Genomic DNA, 27,539 nt, shown 5'->3' with positions numbered 1-27,539 from the left:
AGCCTCCGGGCCCTGAGGGTCTCTTGCAATCTTGAGCTTCAAGGTGCCCCCTCATTGCTCAGTGACAGCCCCAGATGTTTGGATTCCACCCAGTTGAAGCCCTGTATGGCAAAGGGGGGGGTATCGTTAGGGGTTTCTTCAACAGATTTCTTTTCTAGCCATGTGAATTCGCTAGAGAAAACTCCAGACTGTCCCCTGTCACCTTCAGGAGCCCACTACACTCAGGACACTAGACCTAGCCTTTCCATCCTTGTGAGCCAGTCCCTGGAGGCTGAGGGAGCCTGGTAGAGAGGACTCTCTCTTGTGTCCTCAGCCCCCAACGGCTACAGTGAGGACAGGCCCTTCTGACCCCTGCAGTAGCAGACCCTCTTCATGTTGAATCCCCTCTAGGTCATGCTCAGCCACCTATAAGGAGACTCTGTTACCAGTCTTGATTTAGGATCAGAAGGTTGAAGCCAGAGAGCTCCACTGGGCTGCGGGGTCTGGGAGGCAGTAGGGCTCCCAGGCAGAGGCAAGATCTGAACCCTACTCTTGGCATCGGAGTCAGGGATATTCACACAGCCCCTCTTCAGGGCTGTCAGTTCTACCACAGCAGCAAGGAGCAGGACAGGATGAACTCCTAGAATGTCCTAGACTTCGATCTGCCCGAGCAGGAAGACTCTAGAGTATCTGAGAAACCCTGCAGGTGTGGACAGTTGGAGCTCAGGAAGGGATGCTAGGTGGGAAGCTGGACCCCAAAACCCCTGTCCCCAGGCAGCTCAGGAGACGCCTCATGGTGACTCCAATCACGCCTTAACAGAGACTGTTAGCCAACACCATCCCCCAAACCCTAGAGAGCCCCACTTTAGCACTGTCTCTTGGGTTCTTAGATTCTCCAGGGCTCCCACAGATGAGGCAGAGTCTGGCCACAACCTGGGAGAGTAAGAGCCAGTGGCACACAGACCGGGCTGCCTCCCTGTGCTCTGGGAATGAGCTCACTGGCTATGTCACGTCCCTGGTGGCCCCAGGGCCCCAGCCATACACGCAGCACCTGCTCTACACCTGCCCGCCCTGCACATCCACCCTCCACCCCAAACCTCAGATGGTGCTTGCGGGGCGCACCGCAGTGGTGGCTGCTTTGTATGGATGGTGCAGCATTTTGGGTAATGAAATATTCACAGGTCAGTGATTCCTTGAGAAATGATGGGGATCAGTCAATTCCTTTTCAGGGAGTAATTTTCTCCCCCTTCACAGCCTCTGTTTCACGTTGACAGCCATTAGCATTGGGACAGAGGCTGGATCGAAGGCGCTTGTCAGAGTCGGGGACGAGCTGCCGTCTTGTCACAGCCAGCGGGGTTGGGGTGTGGGACACAGGCACACGTGTGAGGGCGGCAGGCCCAGAGTTGGGGTGTGGACAGCTGTCGGGTGGGACCACATGCCCTGCCCCCCCTCCTGGTGTGCTCTTTCTGCTCTAGGTGCCGCTCAGGGGGCCCCAAGGAGTTCTCACCAAAAAGGTGAGGCCCTGCCTCTCCAGCCAAGCTCCTCCAGGTACCCCTAAGGTATCAGGAACCTGCCCAGGTACCCCTGTCAGTCAGCCTAGAGGAAGCCTGAAGGGTCAGAGTATTGGGTGAGAGCACTAGCCACCTCCAGGCTTTGAGAGTGGCAATTGTATGTGTCTTCTGTGTCTTGGTTTCTGCCCCTGTAAAATGGGCTATGTACGCCTGGTATAAATCATGAATTCACCCAAGGCCCTGCAGAGGGAGACAGAACTGATTTCCTCCTTGGAAGGCCACAAACCTTGTGCTTGTGGCGTAGACCTAATACCTTGTTGTTTCTACCAAGCCCATGGGCACATGCCAGCCCCGTCCTGTGGGTTCCGAGAACCGAGAGGACAAGAAGAGAAATGAGCAGTCTCGGAGCTCCTTGGTGCCAGCATCAATGTGCCAGTGTCCCAGTGCAGTGCAGTGGGCCCAGAGCCTAGGCCAGTCTTGGTCCTGGGACAGCCAGGGGCCTGTGTTCCCACTAAACTTCGGAGGTGAAGGATCAGGCCATTCAGGACCCAGAAGCCAGTAGGAGGCCCATGTTGACTGGCTTTTGTTGACTGGCTTTTGCTAAACCCAGAGAGAACATTCTGCCCAGCAGCAGGCAGTGGGGGTTCCCCACTCTGCCTGGGGCATTTGTCTACCTACCCCCTCCCCTGTGGTAGTCAGCCTGAAGCCAAAGGCCACTGTCTCCCCAACATAGCTTCTGTGGTTGGGAGGCTCCCAGGCCGCAGCCAAATTGGACACAACCACAAGGGCAGACCTGCCGTGGACCAGCTTTGGTTCTGTCCTGGAGTCAGAAGACTTCAGATTCGGTGACACGACTGCATGTGGGCCTGTCCTCGGACCGAGGTGTACAGCATTGTGCTGCACACATCCCACACAAGCCCCTCAGGTGCGCCCCCCAATTTGGGCAGAAGGCCTATCAGCTGCCCTGGGAACCAACTGCCTTTGCCTAGATGCCGGACACCATGCAAGGTCTAGGCCTGTGTCGTTGAACCGGAAGTGTTACAGGGGCAAGGAAAGCAGAGACCAAGCCCCAGCCTGGGTCCCAAGCTCAAGTCTTACAAGTGCCCATTCAGAACCGAGCCACTTTCCTCTCTAGCTTGTGAAAGAGGGCTTTCCTTTACTGAACGTCTTGTCTGTGGTTGTCAGGGGACCAACCCAGCATAAACCATTCTACAGCTGCGTGCCTTGAAGCGACCCTGGGTGAACAGGGCGCAGCCCAGCAGCAAGCAGCTGCTCCAGGGGGCGTTTGGAGACAGTGTAAGGTGCTTCTAGCATCTAGCCTGGGAAGGCTGAGCAGCATGCCAGCCTCCTGCAGGGCCCTCCGCAGACAGTGCATCTCACCTCTCAGTTGTTCTCTGAGAAAAGTGATAAGAGAGAAGAGCTACCCTGAGGGTGGGCTAGCCTTAGCCATAGGGGCCTAGACAGGTTTCTGGCAACTAGAACTGACCCAAGAGCAGCTGATGAGGTTACCAAAAGACCGTCCTAAGCCCAGGAGACCCTCCTCTGTCCCATGGCATGCAAGGCCAGTGCCAAGTAGGAGGAAGGTCAAGGCCAGCAGAGGCAGGCCTATCCCCTCCAGGAGCTCTCTGCCCCTACTTATCTCAGTGTCACCTAACTGGCTCTTCCACACCCACTGCCAGACCAATGACATCAGACCCCTGAGGGTGAGGTCCAGGCATGTTTTTAATATTCACAGGTGACTTCAGTGTGTGGCCACATTTGAGACCCTCCATGGAGGGATAGCTATCAGGTCCCTGGGAGCCTGTGTGAATTACAAACAGTAGGTAGCCCCATGCCATGGAATCAAGACTCTTATGAGCGCCCATGGGAGGTGGAGACACATGAGGAACACAGGCTCTGTGCCATGGCCCCATGGGAACTCAGTGAGCCTTAGCCTTGGGCCTCCTGAGCACTGTTCTTGGAGATGGATTGTTCTGTGACTCGGGACAGGCTGCATGCTCCGAGGCCCCAGGTGCAGGTCAGTGATGGTCCCCACAAGAGTCCCCCTCCACCAGAGTATTACTGGGGACTCCATTCGGCTCAGATGGGGACTAACTGAGGTCTGCAAGCTGACAGGGGCTTTATACTTTATACTCCTTTAGACTTGGGACCTGGTGACAGTTGGGAGGTGGGCAGACAGTGGCTTGTTCTCACAGGTGGCCCCTGGCTCCTGGGTTCTGCCTTCAAGGGAAAGAGGTTGGGGGGTTTGCTGGACCTTGCAGTGGGCACTCCACTAACCCTCGTTCTCCATGGCCTCTCTGTCCTATCTGCTCTTTTAAATGAAGTGGAGATGGGGTTGGGACAGGATAGACTAGTCTTCAGATGCCCATGGACTCTGTCCACCCTGATAGGCCCATCTATTGATTGCTCACACTGGGAAACTCAGAAATCCAGACTAGAATATGGGAGAGGACAGGCTGCTGGCCCCTGCCGGCTCAGCCTATCCCTCTTCACACACATAGGCTCCTTTAGAGAGAGAGCCCTAGGTCCCTTCTGGCCAGCACTTAACCTGCTCGTCCCCTGCAAAGCTGGTCATGGGGCACCTGCTGATCTTCCAGGCATGGGCTGGGCAGCCTGCATCTCTTTGTGGGTCATCTTCAATTGGAGGGATGGAGGGTTATCCACATGGTAGACAGTTAATGGGAAATGGTGACTATGAGGGGTTAACCCTCTGTTGGGGTGTCCCAGCATGAGCAAGGCACTCAGGCTGAGGTCCTCACAGCCTCACAAATACGGGGTTTCTGTGAGTCAGTGCTTCTTGCTGGAGGACTTCTGTGGCTGCCTCTTGCCTTTCCATTAGACGTACGCCTGACCCTCAGATTCAGAGCAGTATCCAGGCAAGGGGGCTTGTGTGAGGTAACAACAACCTCCAACTCTCCACCCCTGGGGAGCCCTGTGCATGGTGTTGAGTTGGCTAAGGGATAAGTGGGTCACCTCTGGCCACAGCAGAGGTGTCCTTGCTGGGAAGGCTCTGGTGGTTAAGCCCAGTCCACATCAGGAGATGCTGTGTACCACTGAAAGTCACATTGTGCCTGCAGGGACCCTGTGCTATGGTAGGCTGGCCCAGGAGCTGTGGGGGACCACAAAGAGTCAGAGGTGGCGCTCTGGGGGAGGCTAAAGACCCTCCTGAGACTAAAGACAGAGGCCCAACCTGTGCCCCTCCCTCCAGCCACCCAGCTGATGTGGGACAATGCTCCTGGGTTATAGGGGTCTGTATAGCTGCCCGGGGGCCTATGCATGCAGCAGACCTGGACTGCAGGGAGCGTGGTGAAGCTGCCCATCCCCAGATAATGAGGCTGTCCACAGTGCAGGTACATCCTGGTAGGGTACTAGACTTCTCTGGGCAGCTGTTCCCATTAGAAGACAGAGGTAAAGAAACTGGGCTTAGTGGTACAGCGTTTGCCTAACACACATGAGGACTTAGGTTCAAACCCCAGTACCACTAAAAAGGTAAGAGACAGAGGTCACTGGTCTCATTTTTTGCTGTGAGACCAATCCTAGGAGGTAGCTGCCATTTATCCCTTGTGGATGGAGCAGAGAGATCAGGCCAGCTCTTCCCTCAGTGTCCCCACATTGTCTCAGGGTCCTCTTCTTAATGTTCAGCCTGGGATCTGGACATTGTGGGACACAGGAGGGCACATGTGCAGAGGTGGAAGGACTTGGCCTGCAGAGGGGAGGAATCGCCTCCACCCCCTTGAAAACAGGCTGTGTACGTCCTTCCACCCACATCCCAAGGCTGGTATCTAGTGGCACCTCTTCACAGTTTCATGACAGCCCAGGAGGGGGTGCTCTGCTGGCCCAGCCAATCTTGCTGGGGTCAGCAGGTAGGGAGGGGTTGTAGGGTGGCCATGCAAGGCCAGACAGGTCAGTGTATAAACTTACATTAGTGTGCAGCAATGGGCAGCAGGGCCTGTTCAAAGAATACATTCAATTAAAAATTGATTTTTCAGTTTAATTTCAATCATAATGAGCCACATTCAGACCCCGTCAGCTTCCTCAGACTGAACTGCCCTCCCCACACACAGCCAGCCACCAAGCACTCCTGGGAGGACTGCCCACCTGGGGACTGATGATATAGTGAAGGCCTGCAGCTGGGCCGCACCATGAGGGGAGGGAAGTAATTACAAATGAGCCACATAGGGGGTTTGTTAAATGAAAGTGTCATGGTAGCGAATCGTATTTTTATTTACGGTGAGGGTGTGTTTTCAGCATGGCCCCAGTTAAAAGCTGCAGTATTTAATTTCCCTTGATCCAGACAGTATTTCAAAGGCATCACATAGTGAGATAAACTCTCCCTCCTCTCTCCCACAAACTTAGAGGCACTGGGAAGCCCCTGGCCAGTCCGCAGCTTTGCTCCTCACTCAGGCTCTCTGCCCTCCTCCTCCTCCCTCGAGACCCTGGGAGAGCTCAGATTGGTTCGGCCTCCTGGGGTGTCTACAGGCTACAGACAGACTCTCCTGTGTTAGGCCCATATTGCCAGTTCAAGGTACCCACTGTCCGGCCACCTGCTGCAACTCCCCTAGTCCATGTACTGCCTAGGTGGGCTGTTACAACGCCTGCTTTATAGGTGAGGAGAGGGTCTTACCAGGGAACCCTCAGCCTCTTAGGGCACAGGCTCAGAGCTGCCTAACCCTGGCAGTGACTTCCTGTAAGAATTTGAACACCACAATGCTCAGCCCCACTCCAAAGACCTGGTCTTCCACCTGCTGATTTGCTGTATGATCTCAAGCCTTCTGCTCATCCCCTCTGAGCTCTGAAAAGAGAAATCTAATGCTGGTTTCTTGTGATGTAACTGCAATTTCGGAATTAGGTGTCCAAGAGAGAGCGTCTCCAACCACCTCCCTCACCCCACCTCTCACACCCCACCCCACTCTCAGAAGTAGATGGAGTTCCCTGGTCCCTCCTGCAGGTTCAACTTCCTGCTTTGTTTTGTTTGAACTGATTCTAGTTACATAAGTAACAGATTGAAACTCATTCTCCTAGCTTATTATAGAAAGGCTGAGGTGGGGGTGCCAATGTTGGAGAAATGGTTCAGTGATTAAGAACCTTACTGTTCTTGCAGAAGATCCAAGTTCAGTTCCTAGCACCTACATGGCAGCCCACAACCTCCTGTAACTTCAGTGCAAGGGATCTGACAATCCACTTCTGGCTTCCCCAGGCTCCTGCATGTATGTGATACACATAAACTCACAGGGGCACATACACACACATACGTATAAATGAATCGTTTTTAAAAAAAGAAAGGCTAGGGGCTGAAGAGATGGCTCAGAGGTTAAGAGCACTGACTGTTCTTGCAGAAGACCCAGGTTCTAATCCCAACACCCACGTGGCAGCTAACAACTGTCCATAACTCCAGTCTCAGGGGATCTGACAGCCTCTTCTGTCCTCCACCAGCACTGCACAACCTGGGTGCACTTACACACATCCAGTTATAACATTCATATACATAAAAATAAATAAATAAATAAATAAATAAAAAGGCTAAATGGATCTTGACCCATTGTCCCCAGTGCTGCCCCAGTTGCAGGGCCCCCCAGGTACACCCCGTCTGGCCTTACACCCTCACTTCTGCCTGTATCCCTTATCACTTGTAGCTGCTGCCCTGCTGGGGCCCTTGGGCCCTCCCCTCTAGTGTGAAGCTTTGTTGCCATAGCTCTTCAGGAAATAGCTATTGCATTCTGTGTCCAGGACCCCCCCCAAAAAGTTGGCCATGCACCCCAAGTTCCTTTATGCCCCTGTCCCTAGCTGTGTCTCCAGACCCCTCAGCTCCTGGGAGATGTCATGGCTGGGAAGGGCCTGGATGTTGTCACTCAGCAAGAGCTTCAGCATAACCTAGGAGGGGTCATTTGCCATGCCGCCTGCCATTGAGGGGACCAGCCTCCTCATGTGGCACCAGCTCCCTCTCCCAGAGATCTTCATATAAAAATGATTCAAGACAAGAGTGTTCTGGAGACCCAGGCCCTACACAAATACCACTTTACAGAAAAACTCCTTTGCTAGGGACAGCACAGTGCCGCTCCCTAAGAAATTTTGCTATGGACACTGTGCGTGCGTGCGTGTGTGCGTGCGTATGTGTGTGTGTGTGTGTGTGTGTGTGTGTGTGTACGTGCAGACATATGTGGACACCAAAGGTTGATCTTAGGATGTCTCTCCCCATCTCTTTTTTTTTTGAGACAGGGTCTTCCTGCAGCCCCATTGGCCTGGAACTCACTATGTAGATCAGGCTGGCCTCACTATGCTTCCCAGTGCCGGGATTCAAGGCGTCTGCTACCACCCCCAGCTCCCACCTTATTTTTTGAGACAGAGCCTCTTACTAATCTGAAGCTCACCACCTTGACTAGAGAGCCGGGCCACAAGCCCCAGATCCTCCTGTCTCCACTGACCTGTGCTGGCATTGCAGGAATGTACTGCCATGGCCAGTTTTATGTGGGCTCTAGGGACCTGAATTCAGGACTTCTGTTTGCTGCTGTCTGTGCCCGGATATGGACACTATTCCAGAACATTCCAGAGGCCTGGAGTTCCATAGCATGCACATTAGGAAGTCCGGGTTCAGGGAAAAAAGGCTTGTGAGACGGAGTCTACCACACAATACCCCGCGAGCTATGAGATCTTAGCACCATCTATCTCTTAAGACTCTCATCCTGCCTAAACTATTGTGTGTTTTTCCACTAACATTGGTCAGGTGCCTGCTGTACATGCTCAGCACTCGCTGGCTGTGTCTGGTCCCCTGGCAGCATCTGGAGACACAGGTGGGTGCCTGGCCTCCGCAGGTGGTGGCACCGAGGCCCTGAAGCTCTTGGAGCTGCCCATGCGGGGACACCATGTGGCACTGCTTAGAGTTCGCCAGGGCCAGGGCTTGTTTCTGTTGACCACAGGTGATCTTAGACTTAGAGTAGAGGAAGGGACTGACTGGACACAGAGCTGGGCTTTTATCTGTACTATGTGAGACCTATGACTCTCACAGTCTCCTCACTGTGAAATAGACACAGCAACAGTCTGTGCCACCCAGGAATAGGGAGGGGTCTGTGGAGGTACTGGGCGGGAAGCCTCTGATAAAAGATGTGTGCCAGCATAGCTGGCAGGAGAGTCACTGGGGGCGCCAAGATCATCAGGAAGGGCCCCTACCAGAAGCAGTCTGGAAGGAGCTTGACTTTTGCCCTTAGTTTCCCCAGGGGACTGTGGGGCTCGGGGGAGGGGGGGCACCTTGCCTGGCGGGATGACGAGCCAGTGAAAATAGCCCCTCGAGTCACCGGGCACATCTGCCCGATGCTGCTTCTCGTGACTGACTCCTGATGTCCAACCTGTTTGGGCTTTGTTTGAGGGCACCATTTTCTGTTGGCTGTAAAGAACTGCCCCATCTGGTCCCCAGCCCAGTGCAGCCATGTGCCCATCTGCAGGAGTGTTGATCAACAGCTCATCCTTCTCCCAGGCCTCAGAGTAACCCGTGGTGCCCACCTTATCTGCAGAAGAAACGGAACACTTTGAATTCAGAGAGCTCTGTGTGACCAGTGGAAGGAACTGCACCATCTTTCCAGGCCCTAGAGCTCAGAGTGGGTGCCCAGTCACAGCAGCAGGGCACCCACCAGGGCTGAGAGGCCGCCAAGCGGGACCTGTTGGGATCCTGGCATGCTGGGGTTCCACAGCAAACTCTGTTTCTACAGGGACAGGGGCTCCCTCTAATATCAGTAACTTGTAGTCCCCTGGCTTGAGATGACACTGAGTGTTTGGGTCAGGGCATCCCTGGGTATAAGTACATGAACCGCATGTAGAGAGTGAACATACAAAGTTGAGTGTGAACTCTGGTTGGAGTGTGCATGTCTGTGTGCATGTCTGTGAGGATTCGGGGGTGAGCACATACTGCGTACATATGTGAGAGGGGAGCCAGGCGTGGTGGCGCATGCCTTTAATCCCAGCACTCAGGAGATAGAGGCAGGCGGATCTCTGTGAGTTCAAGGCCAACCTGGACTACATAGTGAGTTCCAGGACAGCTGGGGCTACAGGGAGACCCTGTCTCAAAAAGGCAAAAAAAAAAAAACATATGGAGAGGGGGCATACACGTTGAATTGAGGTGGTAGGGCTGTGTATGAACTCAAGAAAGAGGCTGGCCAGTGAAATAACAGCACCGTGTATGTGTGTATCCACTGTACACATCTGTGCTCAGGAGTCAGCGTGCACAGTGTAAGACTGCATGGTGCGTGGACACACACAGGGAATACAGGTGTGTAGCTGCATGTACCCTGTGAGGGTGACACGTTACCCACAAGTGTGCAGACGTGTTGCTAGCTTTCATTGGTGCTATGAAGAGGCATGTTCCTGTGCATGCACTTGAGTGGAGGCGTAGCTTACACACCATGAGAGGAGGTGTTCAGTGCGGGCCTCTGTCTGCAGCAAGACAGACCTGCCTTTGGGCAGAGCACGAGTGTCAGAGGCATGTGACCCAGGTTAGACATACAAGGGGTTGCCTGGGACACGACCCCATCGGTGTGTGCCAACACATATGTGCTCATGGCTTCTGGAGAAAAAATGTTTAAAAATGGAGTTGTCAGCCCCAAGTTGACAGGCGCAGTCAGCAAAGTGCAGCGTCGGCAGGAACGGCCTCAGCTCCCGCAATTACCCGGGAGGAAATGGCCCCGCTTTGTGCTGAGGAGGCAGTGTGGCTGGGATAAAGTGGGGCAGACCCAAAAACTTCATTAATTAAGGAAACTCATTAATGAGGGACATTTAATCAGCTGAAGATTAGATCCACACACTCCTTCCCTGTGCCAGGCGCCTACGGGTAAAGCAGCATCACCTTCTGCCTGTGACTCCTGTGTGGGTCCCGGCAGCCAGGCGCCTGCAGCTTGGCTCTGAGGAGAGAAGGTGCCCAGGCCCAATGGGAATGGAGGCCGCTGGGACAGTGGACAGGCACAGGGCACAGGGTGAAGTGTAACACCTGTGTACAGGTGTACTGAAGTATCTGGACAAGGAGGTGCGTGTGTGTGTGTGTGCGTGTGTGTGTGTGTGTCTGTGTATGTGTGTCTGTGTGTGTGTCTGTGTGTGTATCTGTGTATGTGTGTCTGTGTGTGTGTGTCTGTGTGTGCATGTGTGTCTGTGTGTGCATGTGTGTGTCTGTGTGTGTCTGTGCATGTGTGTCTGTCTGTGTGTCTGTCTGTGTGTGTGTGCCTGTGCGTGTGTCTGTCTGTGTGTGTGTCTGTGCGTGTGTCTGTGTGTCTGTGTGTGTCTGTGTGTGCATGTGTGTCTGTGTGTGCATGTGTGTGTCTGTGTGTGTCTGTGCGTGTGTGTCTGTCTGTGTGTCTGTCTGTGTGTGTGTGCCTGTGTGTGTCTGTGCATGTGTCTGTCTGTGTGTGTGTGTCTGTGCGTGTGTCTGTGTGTGTCTGTCTGTGTGTGTGTCTGTGTGTGTCTGTGTGTCTGTCTTTGTGTGTGTCTGTGTGTGTGTCTGTGTGTGTCTGTGTGTCTGTGTGTGTGGTGTGAGACCAGCCGGGTCAGTGGTTCTCAGGGTTGGTCCAGCTTCCACCTGGAGACACTTGATAATAATACCTGGAGTTGTCACAACTGACAGGTCTGTGTACATAGGGGGCACATGCGTGTCGATGCATACACAGGATGCATGTGCATGCACACAGGAAGTGCGCTGTGTGAACCCAAGTGTGTGTCTAATGCAGAGAGCCTCGTGTGAGCCCTCACTGGCCTTCAGAGCAGAGCAGAGCACAGGGGGGTCTCTGGTGAGCATAGTGGGCCTAGCTCCCTGTTAGACCTGGGCAGGCTAAGGTTGCAGAGCTTGGAGGCATGTTGCTGAGCGGCCACCTCTGAGTCCCCAGGGAACTCCTTGTTTATCAGTGAGCGTTTGTCAGTGTTCTGTCACTGTGGCAAAATACCAGAGACAACTTAGAAGGGGTAAATGCTGGTTTTGGCTCACGGTTGCAGAGCTTTTAATTCATGATCACTCTGCTGTTTGGGTAGAGCTCTGATGAGCCCAGCATCGTGGCGGGGAACTCCTGGTGGGGCAGAGCTGCCCCCCCCTTGTGGTGGGTGGGTAGTATGGAGAGCCCAAGGAAGAGGCCACGTCCCTGTATCTCTCCTCAGGACCCTGCCCCAATGACCCAGTATCTCCTCAGGACCCTGCCCCAATGACCCAGTATCTCCTCAGGATCCTGCCCCAATGACCTAACTTCCACTCACTAGGCCCTGCTTCTCAAGGCTCTACCACCTTCTTAGCCCCACAAGCTGGCACCCAAGGCTTCAACATGAGTGTTGAGGGACGTTGCAGACCAAACCATGGCAGTGTGACGCATCCACTTGGTTCCAGGCAGTGGAAGCTGTCTCCTGGGAAGTGGCCATTGTAGCCGGGGAAGTGTTTGCCCCTGAGCTAGATAGAGCAGCTGGATCCCAGCTCCCCAGGGTCTCTGCCCCACCTGCCTGATTGGGAACTACTTGAGGAGGCTTCTGCAGGGTTCCTGGCTTAAAGTACTGTCCCCTGTGGAATGTGGCAGTGTCTTGGCACCTTATTCCCCCTCTACTCGGCCAGGCTGCCCCTGGGAGCAGAACTTGGGCAAGATAGGCCTGGTCCTGGGAGGCTGGGAAGCCCAGCAGCACAGACGGGTGCCACGTCCTCAGCACAGGAGGCCCCATCCTGACCTGGTGGGGCTTGTGTCTTCTCAGCCTGGGGCTTCTCCCTGTCCCCTGTCCTCTCCTAACACCAGCCACTGCCTGTGCCAGACCAAGGTGACATGACCAGTTTCCAAACTCGCCTCCCAGTCCAGGTTCCAGCCGTCCCCCAACCTAAGCTGGACTGGCCCCAGTGGCACTCCTCCCACTGTGCCTAGGCTGTGCTCAGCTACAGAAGTCCACAGGGAAGGGAAGGTCTTTCCCGGCATGGATGGAGCCAGTAGGGGGTGGCAGTGCGAGCTGTTCGTGTCCTACAGGGACTGCCAGGCCCACTCTGGGGAGAACTGACAGGCAGAGGCACAGTCTTGGCTCTGGGGCAGCAGAGGCCTGCAACAGGCAGGTCCAGGGGGGCAGGATGCTTAACTCAATCCATCTGGGTTTGCAGGAGGAGGACCCAGCCTCTACCCCAGAGCCAAGCAAAGCAGGAACAGAGGGGCCCAGACCACAGCAAGAAAGACTTGGGTGTTGACACCAGGAACTGAGACCAATCTCTGCCCTTGGGCAATTGAAGCCACGAGCTGTAATCTCTGAGCAGGTTGTGATACTTCCTGCCAGGAGATGGGGGTGACCTCCAGTCCTGCACACCCCCAGCCTCGGTGTTACCGGTTCTCTGTGCCACAGGGAGAGCAGAAGCACTGGGGGTGATGGGTAGGAAGAGTAAAAGGATGTACAGAAAACAATTTCCCAAACAGTGGCAAAACAGTGGCAGCTCACAGCCCCATAGAGATCCTACGTGTGGTGGTGGGGGCGCCTGTGACCCTGGGATCCCAGCCTCTCAACCTCCCCACCACCCCTGCCAGGTTCTTGGTGCCTTAGAGAACACCTGAAGAAAAGGTTCCCCCGCTTTTGCCCAGACAACCTGCTGAAAGCCCTGTTACTAGGTAGGGTTGTGTGAGGCTGGGGCACAAGCCCGGTAGGTAATCTCCACACCAAACCCTTTCCTCTGAAACTAAGCCCTGAGCCTCAGGGGCCAGCTAAAAGCAGGGTGTCCCTGCTAAGAACAGACAGCCATGTCGGGACAGTATTTAGGATGAATCTGGCTCCTCCTCAGGTCCCACCTTCACCCTCGTCTCTCTCAGCCCCAAGCTGGGCACTGCTGTGCTGCCTCAGTTTCCCCAGCTGATGTGAGAGACACCTTCTGCCCTGAGGCTGTAAAGTGTGTGGTACCGATGTGGGAAGGAACCAGTTCTGCTAAACAAGGTAGCTGCTCACCTGTGAGTCACCTTCCCCCTCTGTCCACAGGATCAGACGGGGTCACCTGTCAGGGACCCACACACCCTGCCTTGATAATGGGAAGGATCTAGATTGTTCAGTGGGCTCAGACGCAGCCCCCAGTGAAGCCACCCTCTGATCTGTAAATACCGCCGTTGCCGGGTATTTGGAGCTGTTCTCCCAGGCCAACGTGGGAGTGTCTTCCGGCTCCACTTTGCCTCTGTGGAAGTTGCTGTATGGCTGTCAGCCCCCAGCACTGGGGTGGCCTCAGCTGGGTCAGGGGCTGTAGGGTCAGGCCTGGCCTCAGAAATGTGTGGTCTGTGAGCAGAGCAGTGAGTTCAAGGGCACGTCTGCAGTTCTGGGAGCTCCTGTTTGGGTCAGGGCTACTGGTGTTACATCTGCATTTCTGGGAGATCCTGTTGGGGACAGGGCTACTGATCTTCAGGCAACATTTGAGGAGTAGAATCTGAGTTCATCCCACAGTCACCTAAAGGAGACCTGAGTCCCAGCTGTGGGGCTAAAAGACACAGATACTTCTAAGTGCAGACACACATAACCAGACATGATCGCTCAGGGGCTCTGTCCCCTGAAATGCTCCCCTACCCAGAGACACCACTACCAGAACCCCCAACTCCCACACATTCCCGTAAAAAAGGGGATCATCAGGGGAGTCTTCCAAATGACAAATAAACCTGAACTTCTCAAACCAAATCCAGCCGGTGGGTGTTCGGCTGTGGGGTGTGTTACATAATTTTCGTTGCCAGGAAATTTACCCTCCTAATTACATTTTGCAAATTGTTGTTTGAGTATCCTCCCAGGGCTCACTGTAGCTAGGAGGGGGCTGTTGGGAGCCCGAGGGCACTGTGGGAGGGAGATGAGGATGTGTAGGACCTGGGGCTGCTGTGCACAGGCTGTGGGCGACTTCCGAGGTAGACCCAGCCTTCTGGTACCCCCCACTGTCTCCGCCCTGCTGGCCCACGTCATGTCCTGGGCACCCTGCTTAATATTCTGTTCCATTTGCTAAATGAAGACCATGGGCCATTAATAATGCTAATATTCCCTAATGAATGTGCAGGGAACAGCTGTGAGGTGCCTGGAAGAAGGCTTGTCCTAGAGCTGCAGCGCGAGCTTCCGGGGAACTTTGGGAAGACATGGTCCAGGGGCTGGGTGGTTCCTTGTCCCCTTTTAACTGGAGTGGGCCTCCTCCATAGCTGACTTTTCACTTTGACCTGTACGTCGTTCCTCCTGAGAGCGAGCCTTGGCCCGATGATGCCTTGCCTCCCCCAACCTGAGTTAGGCCTGCTGTCCGCTGGTCCATCCGAGGGTGTGCTCACTTAGCTGTGCATTCTCAGCGAGCCTCAAGGAAGGAGAAAAGTGGAGATGGCAGCTGGGAGGGAGAACTTGGAAGGCTTCCCAGAGGAGACAGCTGGCTACCTCCAGGATATGGAGGAGGGTCAGAGGAGGTCCGGGTCATAGCGGAGAATCTCTGCCCGGAGTCTGTCTAGGACACAACGTTGGGTGGGTGTGCAGCAAACTGATTAGGTGCTCAGCAAACCATACTTGGCCAAGCAGGCTGGAGGTGCCGGTAGGGGACAGGATAGGTTGTAGGAGCTGCAGTAAGGGGGTGCGAGGGATTGGCTGGGCCAGGCTGGGGCTTCCTCAAAGAGCCTCCCCTCTGGTTTCTCTTCCTCCCTCCACCAATTTCTTCTGGATTCTTCCACCAGCCCCAGGCCTTGCCAGTTCACAGGTGTCTAGGAACCTTGATCCTCCTCCACCCTGGGCATGGGCAGGGCAGCCAGCCTCACTGAAGAGAGATGGGCTCTGTGGGTATGGCACAGCCTTTAGTACCCACACACTGGGTCCTGGGTCACTTCGTCACCCTCATAGCTCAGGCCAGATGTGGAACTTCTCGGAACATCACTGAACTCCTCTGTGAATGGAGAAGTCCTACCTTGGGCATTAAGAGAGACCAGGACAAAGAGCTCCCGGGGACAGGCAGACTGCATCCACCGTGGTGAAGCAAAGGGGTCTGCTCTCCCCGGCACCTCTCTTACCTCTCGGGAGTCCGAATGCTTGCTAGCCGACGCCTTTGACCTTCCTTGTATACCCAGCACCCCTTCCTCCTCCTTTATTGCCACTCTTGAGAGTCTTTTGATTATCATAGGGAAAGCCAGTGGGCGGCCATTGAAGCTGGCACTACCTGAAGAGCAGCAGGCCGCTCCCCACGAGAGCAGTGGGAGGATGGGGAGAGAGGCCCCAGCCCTCTACCCCACCCCCAATTCTGTCCCTGCAAGCTCTAGCATCCCTGTCAATCTTGCCAGTCAGACCAAGCCTTTCCCCACAGGGGAGCTGCCCAGCGTCCGGCATCCATACCTTGTAGCAGCACTACATGAATGCACACACACAGAGCTGTAGGTCAGACTACAGAACAGCCCAAGGGATGTGCGTGAAAGGGCTATGGGTCTCTGCTCATCAGGGCAGGGGCTGGCCCACAGGAGTCTGGCCCGAGTACCTTGCAGACTCTAAACACAGTATTTGTTGGCCCACTCACTCCCCTGCTAAGATCCCACCCAGATTCGATGCACTACCCAGCCCAGAGCTTCACACTCTGCAGGACCCCAGAGGAGAGCCTAATTTATTTCCATGGGTGTGGCCGGCAGTCAGGGGTAAACCCTGTCTCCATGTGCCCAGCCCCTGCTTCCCCAAAGCCATAGAGGATGGCTGCTGGCTCGTTTCCCCGGGCAGGACAGGGAGGTGGAGGAGCTGGAGAGAAGAGGGTTTATGGAGTTACATTCTATATGATTGGTATGCTGTGAGCTTGGAAGGAATTACGGCTTAATTGTGTGAAAATCCATCCCCTGCCCCGGGGCTTTTGAGCTGGAATCTCTACTTGTCCTAAGCAGGAAGGGGCTGGGCTGGGAGGCTCATGGTACAGAGGTGGGGCTCTGCTGGGCCTGGTCTCCATCCTGGGCATCAAGGTCTCTGCTGAAGATGGAGTCACAGGTCACACACCCAGGGCTTGTGGTCACACACATGGATGGAGGCACTGCCAGGAAACATGCTGGACACAAGGACATATGGAGTCCAGAACACATACTGTGCACACAAAACCCAGGGAACACACAGGGCACACACAGTCCATGACATGTGCTGTGTACACAAAGCCCAGGGAACATGTAGGGCACATGGCGTCCATGGCATGTGCTGTATACACAGAGCCCAGGGAACATGCAGGGCACATGGACTCCCTGACATGACCTATGCACACAAAGCCTACAGAACATACAAGGCACATGGACTCCATGACACATGCTGTGTACACAGAGTCCAGGGAGCACATGGCATATGGACTCCCTGATACATACTGTGCATACAAACCAGGGAATATGCAGGGCACACAGAGGCCATGACACATGCTGTGCACACAAAGGCCAAAGAACATGCAGGATACACAGAGTCCATGACACAAGCAGTGCACACAGAGCCCTGGGAACATACGTTGCACATGGATCCCACATTGCATACAGTGTATACAGAGGCAAAGGACCAAGCAGAGTCCACAGAACACACAGGGCAAACAAATCCCAGAGAACATGCAGTGCACGTGAAAACAGTGTACACAAACCTGTGGCCCACACAGAACACACAGTGTACACAGTACCCACGTAACATGCAGGCACAGAGTCCAAGGAACAACAGAATCCGTGGATCCCACACAAGACACAGTGCACATGGGGCCCACAGAACACACAGTGTACATGGGGCCCACAGAACACACAGTGCATATGGGGCCCACAGAACACACAGTGTACATGGGGCCCACAGAACACACAGTGTACATGGGGCCCACAGAACACACAGTGTACATGGGGCCCACAGAACATGCAGTATACCTTGGCCACAGAGCACACAGGACCTATAGTATACACACAGCCCATGGAACACATAGTGTACACAGAGCCCATGGAACACACTGCCTCCCAGGTGTTCCACGCATTCAGACACATCCCATGCTGGTGTGACCACAGCTCTGTATAACTGTCGGTCTCCATGGAGCAGATAAGGGAACTGGCCAGGGCACAGAGGCTTGCAGCAGGTCCCACCTTAGGCCAGGGGGCGAGAGCTGAAGGGACCTACCCCACCCGTGCTGAGCGAGGGCGGAGACTGAGTGCCCAGCGTGCCCCAGGGAGCCATGTACGGAGACAAGCCTGTGTTGGCACCATGGCCCAGGACCATCACTGGACCCTGGTGAGCGGTCTTCACACTCAGGCCTTGGGTTTTGCCATAAGGCCAGTCAGCTACCCAGTGAAAGCAACTTGGCCCATCACCCACCCAGTGACCTGCACGCCACAGTGAGCCCCAAGGCCCTCTCAGAAAAACCCAGAATCTGTGAACCAGAGAAAATTGAGACGAGTTGGTAGGGTTAGGGCTCTGGCCGAGGGAAGATGGAGAGGACCTCAGGACGTCCCTCCTTACTCACAAGTAGCAGGTTAACCTGCTGAGTGACTGGGCTTTGGAGCCTGGCTCATCTACACGAGGTCCTGCCTAGGTCACCACTGTAGCCCCTCTAGGTCCCAGGAACAAGGGAGACCTCCTCCCCCGGGACACACTGGGAATCAGGTCAACATGGGCTCTGGAACCTTCATGGGGGAGGTGGGAAGAAAGGACAAGAGCCAGAGAGCCAGTGGCCTCAGAACACAGGGACCTAATGGTCCCTGGATGAAGTAATATGCCGTATGACAAATCGTCCAACAGCCCTAATTAATCAGAAATATTAAATGGGCTGTTGGGACAGAATGGATTAGAGGGGCAGGTAGCCTAAGTGGAGCCTAAGGCTGCCTGCACCCAGCCCCCTGTGTCCTGCCCCCTCCCCAGACCTCCCATCATTCTTCACCCCATCTCTAGGCTTCCCAGAGCTCCTGGTGGATCAAGAGGCCGCACTGGGGCCCTAAAACAGGTCCTCCTCCATTTCTGGGGTGCTGGAGTCCTCAGGACAAGTTCCAATCAGGCATCTGGCCCCTACTGTGCCTTGACTGACATCAGATGGGAAGCATGACGCACTGAAAGGATTTGTACAAGGGAAATGGGCAGGTGCTGCAGGGTAGGATTACCTCAGAGCCCATTTGAAATGCTTGCCAGCACACCACTGCCCTCCTAGTGAGGGCAGTGAGAGACTGGGCAATCAACGCACAGGCTGTAGGTGTTCTCGGCAGAGGCAGGCCTGATCAGGGGTCTGGGCAACCCTGGTGGTTCTGGGCCAGGACATCCGCACAACAGAATCTCTCACATCCTCTTCTTATTCCCAGTTGGACTATAGTCCATCCCTGTGGGGCAGAGTCAAGCAAGCCTGGGTTCAAATCCTAGGTCAGGCATGTATCAGCTGTGTGTGCTTGGGCAAGTAACTTGCTCACTCCAAGTTTCTTTCCTGGTATGGAGAATGCCAGTTATGGGATTATTCAGTGATTAAAAGGGGTGACGTACTTAGAGCCTGATCCTCTCCTGAGCACCTGCTGAAGTGCCTGAGTCTCTCTGGAACATTCAGGAGGTCGAGGCGCTGAAATACAGCCCTGCCCCAGAGGCCCCTGAATGGGGACAGCAACCTCGCTACCTTCATTTACCCCACTCCCTAAACAGGGCCACCGCTCAAGTCCCCGTTTGGCATGATGGCCCGCAGGGCCTCTGCATACCCAGCTTCTTGGGGTCCCGTCTGTGCAACCAAGGAGGAGGCCTACAATGGTCCCTGATGGTTTGTTTTGTCCTGGAAAAGGACGAAACACCCTCTCTTCTAGTGCCACGTGAGCCACAGAACTTGGGGTCTGGAGCTGTGAGCCCTGCAGGTGGCCTGCTTCTGTTTAGGAAGGAACTGACTGAGTCAGAGGGCAAGAACCTGTGAGAGAGGACAGGCTGTGGCCTCGCCCGCCCCCTGCTTCTCCTCCCCTCTCACCCCCACCTGTACCCTGAGGCCCTGATGAGCACTGGGTTTGCAGAACACTTGTGAGATTCATTTCTATATCCATGGGAAAACATCCCCTGTCTGCTCCATGGGGAGCCCTTGTATGAGTCAGCAAAGGGATGCTCCATGCTAATGCAGGAGAGCCCTGCTGTCATGTGACTACACAGGAAGTCCAGGCGTTCACCTGAGTCACCCCTTTCTCCCAGAAGAGAAGGTCAGCCCCCAAAGCATCTCCAATTAGTTAATGCTTATTGGGCCTCTACCAAGATGACCTCTGCCTGAGGACCAGCCTCTGTTTGCTGGTGTGCTCCACCAAATGGGAACGTGGAACATAGTTGGTAAGCAAGCTGACACCAGTGCTCACCATTTTGTTGGCACAGATGCAAAGGACACCAGACCCACAGCAATCACCAGCATTGGGGCAAAGTGGATGGAATGATCTGAGACTCCTTCCTAAAGCCCCTGGGGTAAGAGGACCAGGGCCTCCTGGTGGCAGGGCCAACTCCACCCTCCGTGTGAATAATCAGATGCATCTTGTTGGTCCTGCTTGGAGCTCTGTGATCACAGCAGGATGCCTTCCTTAGAGCCAACCCAGCAGCATGGTGACAGGAACACAGACAGGTCTTCACGGGGATCACAGAGATGATGGCCAGTGGCTACCAGGCATCTTCCCTGGACATTAGCATGCCCTGTCCCTGTCCTCATTCCTCTTAGTTAATCGTTGATCTTAAAACTGTAGCTGGAGAGACAGCTCAGCGGTTAAGAGCACTGACTGCTCTTGCAGAAGACCCGGGTTCAAGTCCCAGCACCCACATGGCAGCTATAAATCATCCTTAACTCCAGTTCCAGGGGAATCCAAAGCTCTCTTCTGACCTCCACAGCATTGCATGACACGACATGGGTGCGCTCACATACATCCAGGCAATACACTCATACACATAAAATAATAAAATAAAATTAAAAAAAAAAACACTATGCTGTCCTGTGATGTGCACACTGGGAAAAGATTCGAAAATAGGACTGTCACCACCTAGGACGCTCTGAGTCTGGCTCCTGTTTGGCCTACGTCCTCCCACCTTCTGCTGACCTCTAGGGCATCACGTGTTATCTCCATTAGCCTCAAAACAACACCTACATGTGCTCATAACCAGGACCACCAAGCACACGCAGACTACACCTGTGGGCCTCTCCCTTTACAGGTGGGCATCAAGAAGAAAGAGACTGTCAACCACGAATGCTCCTGATTCTAAGGTCAGCCTGCAGAGGTCCAGTCCATAGACCCCAATGTCTAATGGAAGTTTCTAGAAAGAAGATTTTAGCTTTATGAGTGGTGTAACTGAAAGAGCCTCCTCACTGATAGTGGCTGGTGGGTTGAGCTGGGCCGTTTGATGTCACCTATCTGAAGGCTTGGGAATTGAAGTATTTAATTTACTCGACTACAGGGATGGGTTCCGAGCCTCTCTGTCCAGAGAGAAAAGACCAGCCGCACATGGGCACACCCTTGGGTGGAGCCAGGGATCGGATTATCCCATCATGGTGGGGAAGGCATGGCTCAAGGGTGTGAGACAGCTGGTCCATGGCACGTGCAGTCAGGAAGCAGGGAGAGAGAAACGCTGATGCTCAGCTCATTTTCTCCTTTTTATTCAGTCAGGACCACAGCCCAGGAATGGTAGTCCCCACATTCAGGGTGGGTCCTCCCTCCTCAGTTGAACCTCTCTGAAAAGTCCCTCACAGACATGCCCAGAGGGATGTTTCCTAGATGATTCCAAATCCAGTCACACTGACAGAGAAGATTAGCCATCATATCACCTGGCTGAATCGTGGGGGCTGGCACACTAGAGCCCTGACCACCTGCCCTTCCGGAGGCTAGCCCCTCCTGAGGCAGCAGCCTCCCTTGTGAACTCTGACTTCTGCAGAGGTTTGGATAGGCCTGCCAACTGGCCAGGGATGCTCAGAACACGTGACCATGGCTCGTTCCTTTGATTGCTTTCTGTCATGTGGCAGGCAACACTGGACCCTGCGTGAGATTATTCAGCCCTGGCCTCTTTCTGGGTAGAGAGTTGACATCCAGCCATCCTATCTTGGTTCCACCCGCCGGACCCAGGACCCAGTCCCAAGCCCTTCATATGTCCATGTGCCTACCCTATTCCCAGAGTCAGTGTGGCAAGGAGGGGCCAGGAGACTTGGGGGTAGGGTAGGGAGCTCTCATCCCCCTGACCACATAGCCACTGGCCCTAGAGTTCACCCCTTCAGGTCATCAGGAGGATTAAATGAGTAGTGGGTGGCTGTGAAGGTCCAGGCCCAGGCAGACACAAGTACACAGTGAGAGGATTCATCTCAGGGGAGGTAGGTGACACCAGCCAACGGAATGTGTAGCATTTTGTGACGGGGCTGTGGTCCCCCACTGTGGTCTCTGTTACTGCCTAGAGCCGGCTTTACCCAGGAGAAATGGCCCAGTGCCCACATCCCCCTCCAGCCTCACCAGTGGACCTCAGACAGGTGGTGCCCTCTCTCCAGGGGTGAGGAGTCAGAGAACAATTGGTTTAATTGTCCTGGAGGGCCTGAAAGCAGAGAGCCAGAGGGACTGCGGACGGCGAGTGGCCAGGCTGTGCAGGAAGGGGCTCTCACTGCTGCCAGACTTCCAGCTTTCCATCCCCTCCACCAGCCTACACCCAGAGCACCTTGCCTTGCCCAGCACCCCACACAGGCTGCAGGACACGGGTTGGGTAGAGGAAGCTGGGCCAGCAATGTTGAGCTGAAACCACGGGCGATCCTACGGGTGGAGGGGTCGTCCCACTCCTACCATATGGGGAACAAGTCATTGTCCCAAACCCACAACCAGAAACCAAAGAAGCTAAGGCCACATCCAGACTGACTCAGCCATGGAGCTGACGGGGTCCATGCTTGGAGTCCAGGTTCGAGGGCACAACCACCCACGTAAGGAGCCCAGACCAGGCTGACTCGGATCAGCAGTGAGCTGTAAGGCCTGCCCATCTCAGAGTCAGAGGAACCCTTTCGTGTCATCATGTCACCAGGACCCAGGAGGCAGCAGGCGGTTCACCCTCGCGGGCACAATCCCCGGTAAATCTGGAGTGCAGGTGAAGGGACCACCAGGGATACAACGCAGGAGCCTGGGCTGCCAACAAGAGGAAGATGAGGTGACTAGAACCGAGAAGGAAGGAGCGTCGCAGAGAACCCACCTGGATCCAGCACAGAGTCAGCCCAAGATGGCCCAGGGGAAGACGTACCCCAGACTCACTGCATTACCACCCCATCTGCCTGGATGCTAGAGGACAGGATGTCCAGCCTACACCGGCGAGCCCCTCAAAGCACAAGACAGGATGATGTGCAGGAGAGATGGGGAGATGCCAGGAGCAACCCCTCCAGCCCTCAGAGCCAGTCACAGCCATCCTCCCCAGCCACCCTCCTTCCTCCAAGTCAGTTCCAGCCCTCTGTACATCGGCCTGAGTCCTCTTTGCCAAAGGATGGACATATCGTCCCTGGAGATCCCCCACCATCTATCCTCCATCACACTGCCTGGAACAGTAGCCCTCTGGACCAGAGACCCCTCAATAGCATAGGTTCATCTCAACCCCCTGTGATAGGGACTCGAAGGGCTTCCACAAATGTTGCTGGAATTACATTGTTTTAAAGAGAGGGCCAGAGAGCTGGCTTAGTGAAAAGCCTGATGACCTGAGTTTGATCCCCCAAACACACATAAAGCAGAACGGAGAGAACTGACTGAAAATTTGTCCTCTGACCTCTACATGCCATATACCATGGCATGCATGCCAACACACACACACACACACACACACACACACACACACACACACACACCACCCTCTCTCTTGAAACGACCCCAGCCCTGCATAGCCTTTGCAATTCCTATGGTGTAAATACTTGGAGGTATGGCCAGGTTCTAGCCAGAGAGTGAGCTTGCTCACCTGGACCCATCAGAGATGTTCCCAGCTGGCCAGAATGAGCTGGGCCAATACAGTTTGGGTTTGCCAGAGCAGTCTGAGCCCCGCCTCCCTCTCGATCAGCCTAGGGAACCCTCCCAACCTCCCTCTCAGTCTTCAGCAGTCATGTAGGCGATGGGTTGGATCACTGACAGAACTCAAGTTCTGAGCCTTGCCTGCTCCGTCCCTGCACACAACACTTGGGTGTCTCTGTAGAAATGGCAGCTGTGGTAACCTGCTGTGCAAAAGACAGGTAGTGAGCAGTCATGGACTGAGGCTACAAAGCTGGGGGGTGTGGGGTGTTGGGGAAGCTTCAGATGAGAACCCTTGCAGCCTGAGTCCCAAAGGTGCTGGGCAAGCGCCGCACACTGTGGCTGCCACCAGGTGCCTGTGGGGTCGTGGCCCTGAGCCTGTGCTTCCTGACCTGTGGAGGGAAGTGACACTTGAGCCCACTGTCAGGGCTTGGGGGTTGGGGACTGGGCATGGTGGTTTACATGGGCCTCAGAGTGACTGCACAGATAACCCTCCCCACTTGCACATCTATTCATTCCTTGTAGGCCCCACTTTATCTTGGTCCTACTGTGTGGCACGTGCCGTTCTGGCACTGCAGGGTCAGCAGCAGCGAGGGAGCATTCTTGCTCCCCAGAGATCATGTCATATCCTGGAGGGTGGGACATCGTGGCCTTGGATGATAGGCCCTGGGAGCAGGTTCCCAGGTTGAGAATGTGGATCGAGGAATAACGAGTGGCAAGGGGGACCCGGGTTTACAAAGGCCTCTCTGGAAAAGCAGCGTTGAGAAGGCAGGCGTCCCCCGGCGGGGCTGAGGGAAAACAAGAACATGCCTGCAAAGGGAGCAGCCAGAGTGAGGCCTTGCGCACAGCCCTGAGTGGTCAGGGAGTGTTCTAGTCTGCCTTCCATTTCTGGGACAAAACACTCTGACCAACACCAACCTGGGGAGGAAAGGGTTTATTTATCTTACATCTCCCAGTCACAGTTCATCAGGGAGCCCAAGGTAGGAACTCAGGGCAGGAACCTGGAGGCAGGAGCTGGAGCACAGGCCATGGAGGAATGCTGCTTACTGGCTTGCTCCCCTGGCCCCTGCTCAGTGTGCTCTCTTATCCAACACAGGCCCACCTGCCCAGGAGTGGCACCACCCACAGTGGGATGGGCCCTCCCACATCACTCTCATCAATCAAGAATGTGCCCCATGGACATGGCCACAGGCCAGACCAATGGAGGCAATTCCCCAATTGATTCTCCTTCGACCCAGGTGTGTCAGGTTGACACTAAAGCTATCCAGCACACGGAGCGTCGGGGACATTTGTGTCTGAGCAGAACAAACTAGTGGAGAGACTCGGGAGGCGAGGGCCACTTCAGGGGGTTCAGGTTAGGTGGCCCAGGACACCCTGAGGACTTTGGATTTTACTCTGCAGGAAACTAACTGAAATGCTGGAAGGGAAGCAGGAAGGTGAGTCGGGAGAAGGTGGCCAGGGCAGGTAGGAGGACTGTCCTGGCCAGGGTGGCTAGGTGCTGGGTTCCTGAAAGCAGAGTTAGCCGCAGGATTATGGGGTGTGGACCAGTAGAATCACAGTGACCCTTGGGTTAGGGCTGAGTGCCGAACTCTCAAGGGATGCGGGTGTTACGAGGAGACCAAGGATCCCTTTGGGACCGTGTCAGGCTTATTGTACAGCCAGCGAGGCGGTTGGAATTCTGGCAAGCATGTGGACATGGGTTGACTACCCATACTTCACAGCTGAGCAGATTGAGGTAGGGACATTGGGCCTTGCCACGGCCACTGTCCTCCGTGGAGAACTGTGATCTGTTCCAGGAGGAACCTGCAGGAGAGGGCAATGACAGTTGAGATCCTGGGGAGAAATGAGTGTCAGTCCCCCTTAGGTGGTCCTGAGTCACTGCATACCCTCTGTGCATAGGCCTCTCCATCTGCAAATGGTCACTGTGGTGCCTAGACCGGGGCATGCAGAATAAACAGGGGTGTGGCTGAATGGGTCCTAAGGCAATTTGCAACCTCCTCAGCCCGTGTCTCCACTTCACTGTGCTAGGGGTGACTATGGCCCCAAATGGTCCTCAGATAACTGCATACCCTCCTCACTCAAAGATGTCCAAGTCAGGGCTCCCCTGGCAGCTGAGGCAACTGACTCACAGCCAAAGCTGCCCAGGAGGAGGGAGAGGGGAACTGCAAAGCAGTGTCACTTAGTAAAGGCTCTCATCAAATATTTACTGGGGAATTGATCTCCCTGGCGTCTGCCAGGCCGCTGACAGGCCCCTTCCTCCCTCGCCCCTGCCTTCCACATCCTCTGGCCTCCTGTTCGGTCCCAATCTTCCCTCCTTGATCATTCCAGATACTAGATGCTCTCTACCCTACAGGATGCTGCCATCTCTCCCTGATTCTCTTCCATTCCCATCCATGAGCCACTTCCATGTGTTGGACAACAGTATATCTGGTAATAACCGCATCCAGGCACATGCACACAAGTGTGTGTGTGTGTGTGTGTGTGTGTATGTCTTCCAGCTTCAGATGATCCAATTAAGAAGATCTCTCTCATTTCAGTTAATACCAGATCCAGTCAAGTTGACACCCAGGATTAGCCATCATGGCTTCTTTACATTGAACTTCTCTTGTGATATAGGCATAAAACCTTAATCCCCCAGCACTCCAACTTGTACTCTACCCAAGATAGTGAAAGAATGTGGGGGTGCTTAATTAGCCTACCGAAGTCCTGGAAGAAGATAATTCATTGAAAATCGAATTATTGAGAAGTCCTCTTGACTGTGTAGGGGTGTGTGTGTGTGTGTGTGTGTGTGTGTGTGTGTGTGTGTGTGTGTGCGAGAGAGAGAGAGAGAGAGAGAGAGAGAGAGAGCCCTTCCTTCAGAGATTAAGCACTGTCCCAGTTTCAGAGTTTCTGCATAGACAGGAAAGGCTCTTCACTGAGGAGGAGGGAAGGGAAGGGAAGGAGGGAGAAGAGAGGGAAGAAAGAGGGCTTGGGTGCCAGGCAGAGGCTGCCCACTTGGCAAGTCTGTCCCAGGGTGGCTGGCACTGTGGGCTTTACAGAACAGGAAAAAACTGACCACTCAGTTTGAACACAGCTAGTCACCAGAAAGCTGTGGATCGAACCGGGCCAGATACATCCCTCACATTTGCTGTGGCCTTGTGGGGACCATTTGCTGTGCCCTTGCTCCCTGAGGTAACCCAGCCCCACCTGGGGCCTATCACATCCCAGATGCCCGAGAAGCAGCTGGGAGACAGAAACCTTAGTGATGTGCCTGGTCGGGAACAAGGCCCAGCATGTTCTCTGGAGCGAGAGACCCTCTTCTCAGTGAAGATGGGATGTGAAAGCATGTGGGGTTGGCTGTGAGGATGCCTGAGAGGATCCCCTTGGCTGACCTTTTGTCTGCAACCCCAAAGCCAAGGTGGAGACAGCCAGGCTGAGAGGACAGGGCTGCAGCTGGCAAGGGGGTGTACAGACAGAGGGAAGCAGACAAAAGTCAATCCTGCAAGGCCTGCCAAGCCTCACACCTGTACCTAGTAAAACCAAATACCCAGGGTTGCAGACCACAGGGAGAGGCACAAGTGGGAGGAGCTGCCGCTGCCCTGCACCCTCCCTCACCTTAGCAGAGCCACCCTCAACAAGGACATGGATTCCTGCCTGTATCCCCTTGCAGGGGGCAGCTCCAGTGGGCGCCACCCCCTGCCCTCTCAGGTGATGGGCCTCAGTTGTCATTCACACACACCGAAGAGCGAGGGCATCACCTGCCCAGAGGGGACTATGACTCAGGTGCATCTGCAGTGGAGGACGGAGAAAGCAGATCAGAGGTCCCCTCCTTCCAGCTCTGTCTGCACCTGGTCTGCAGCTTTGAAGCCCCTGGCGGAAGGGTTCCTCACTGAACTGCTCACAGGTGCCCAAGAGGCATGGGGTGAGGCCCTGACTCCTCAGCTTCCAGGCTCCCTGGTGAGGCCAACACGGAGGCCCCTGGCACCCCTGTGATACTGTCACTGGAGGGTTGGGACACAGTCAAGGCAGGCTGTGAAGCCACCCCCACCTCCTGCCTTCCAGTGGGAGAACCAAGACTTGGAACAACATGGAGGCAGGGCAGATGGGCTGGCTGGGAAAGGGCTTAGTGCAGAGGAAACAGGCCACTTCTTGGATGGGTAGACAACTGTATTCTGGGGGTGCTGGTTTTGCGGACACTGCTGTTGGG

The 27,539-nt window shown here is 54.8% G+C and overlaps 1 protein-coding gene across 6 annotated transcripts in view; it reads left to right on the top strand.

Moving 5' to 3' along the window:
* The window catches only part of Rbfox3 (RNA binding fox-1 homolog 3), a 448,346-nt gene that overhangs the window by 397,557 nt on the left and 23,250 nt on the right, over positions 1–27,539 (top strand). The window lies entirely within an intron of this gene.

The sequence above is a fragment of the Nannospalax galili genome, unplaced genomic scaffold (assembly GCF_000622305.1).
Source record: "Nannospalax galili isolate Female #2095 unplaced genomic scaffold, S.galili_v1.0 scaffold945, whole genome shotgun sequence".
Classification (NCBI taxonomy): Eukaryota; Metazoa; Chordata; class Mammalia; order Rodentia; family Spalacidae; genus Nannospalax; species Nannospalax galili.
The sequence above is the reverse complement of the archived record's forward strand: the minus strand, read 5'-3'. Positions and strand labels throughout refer to the sequence as shown.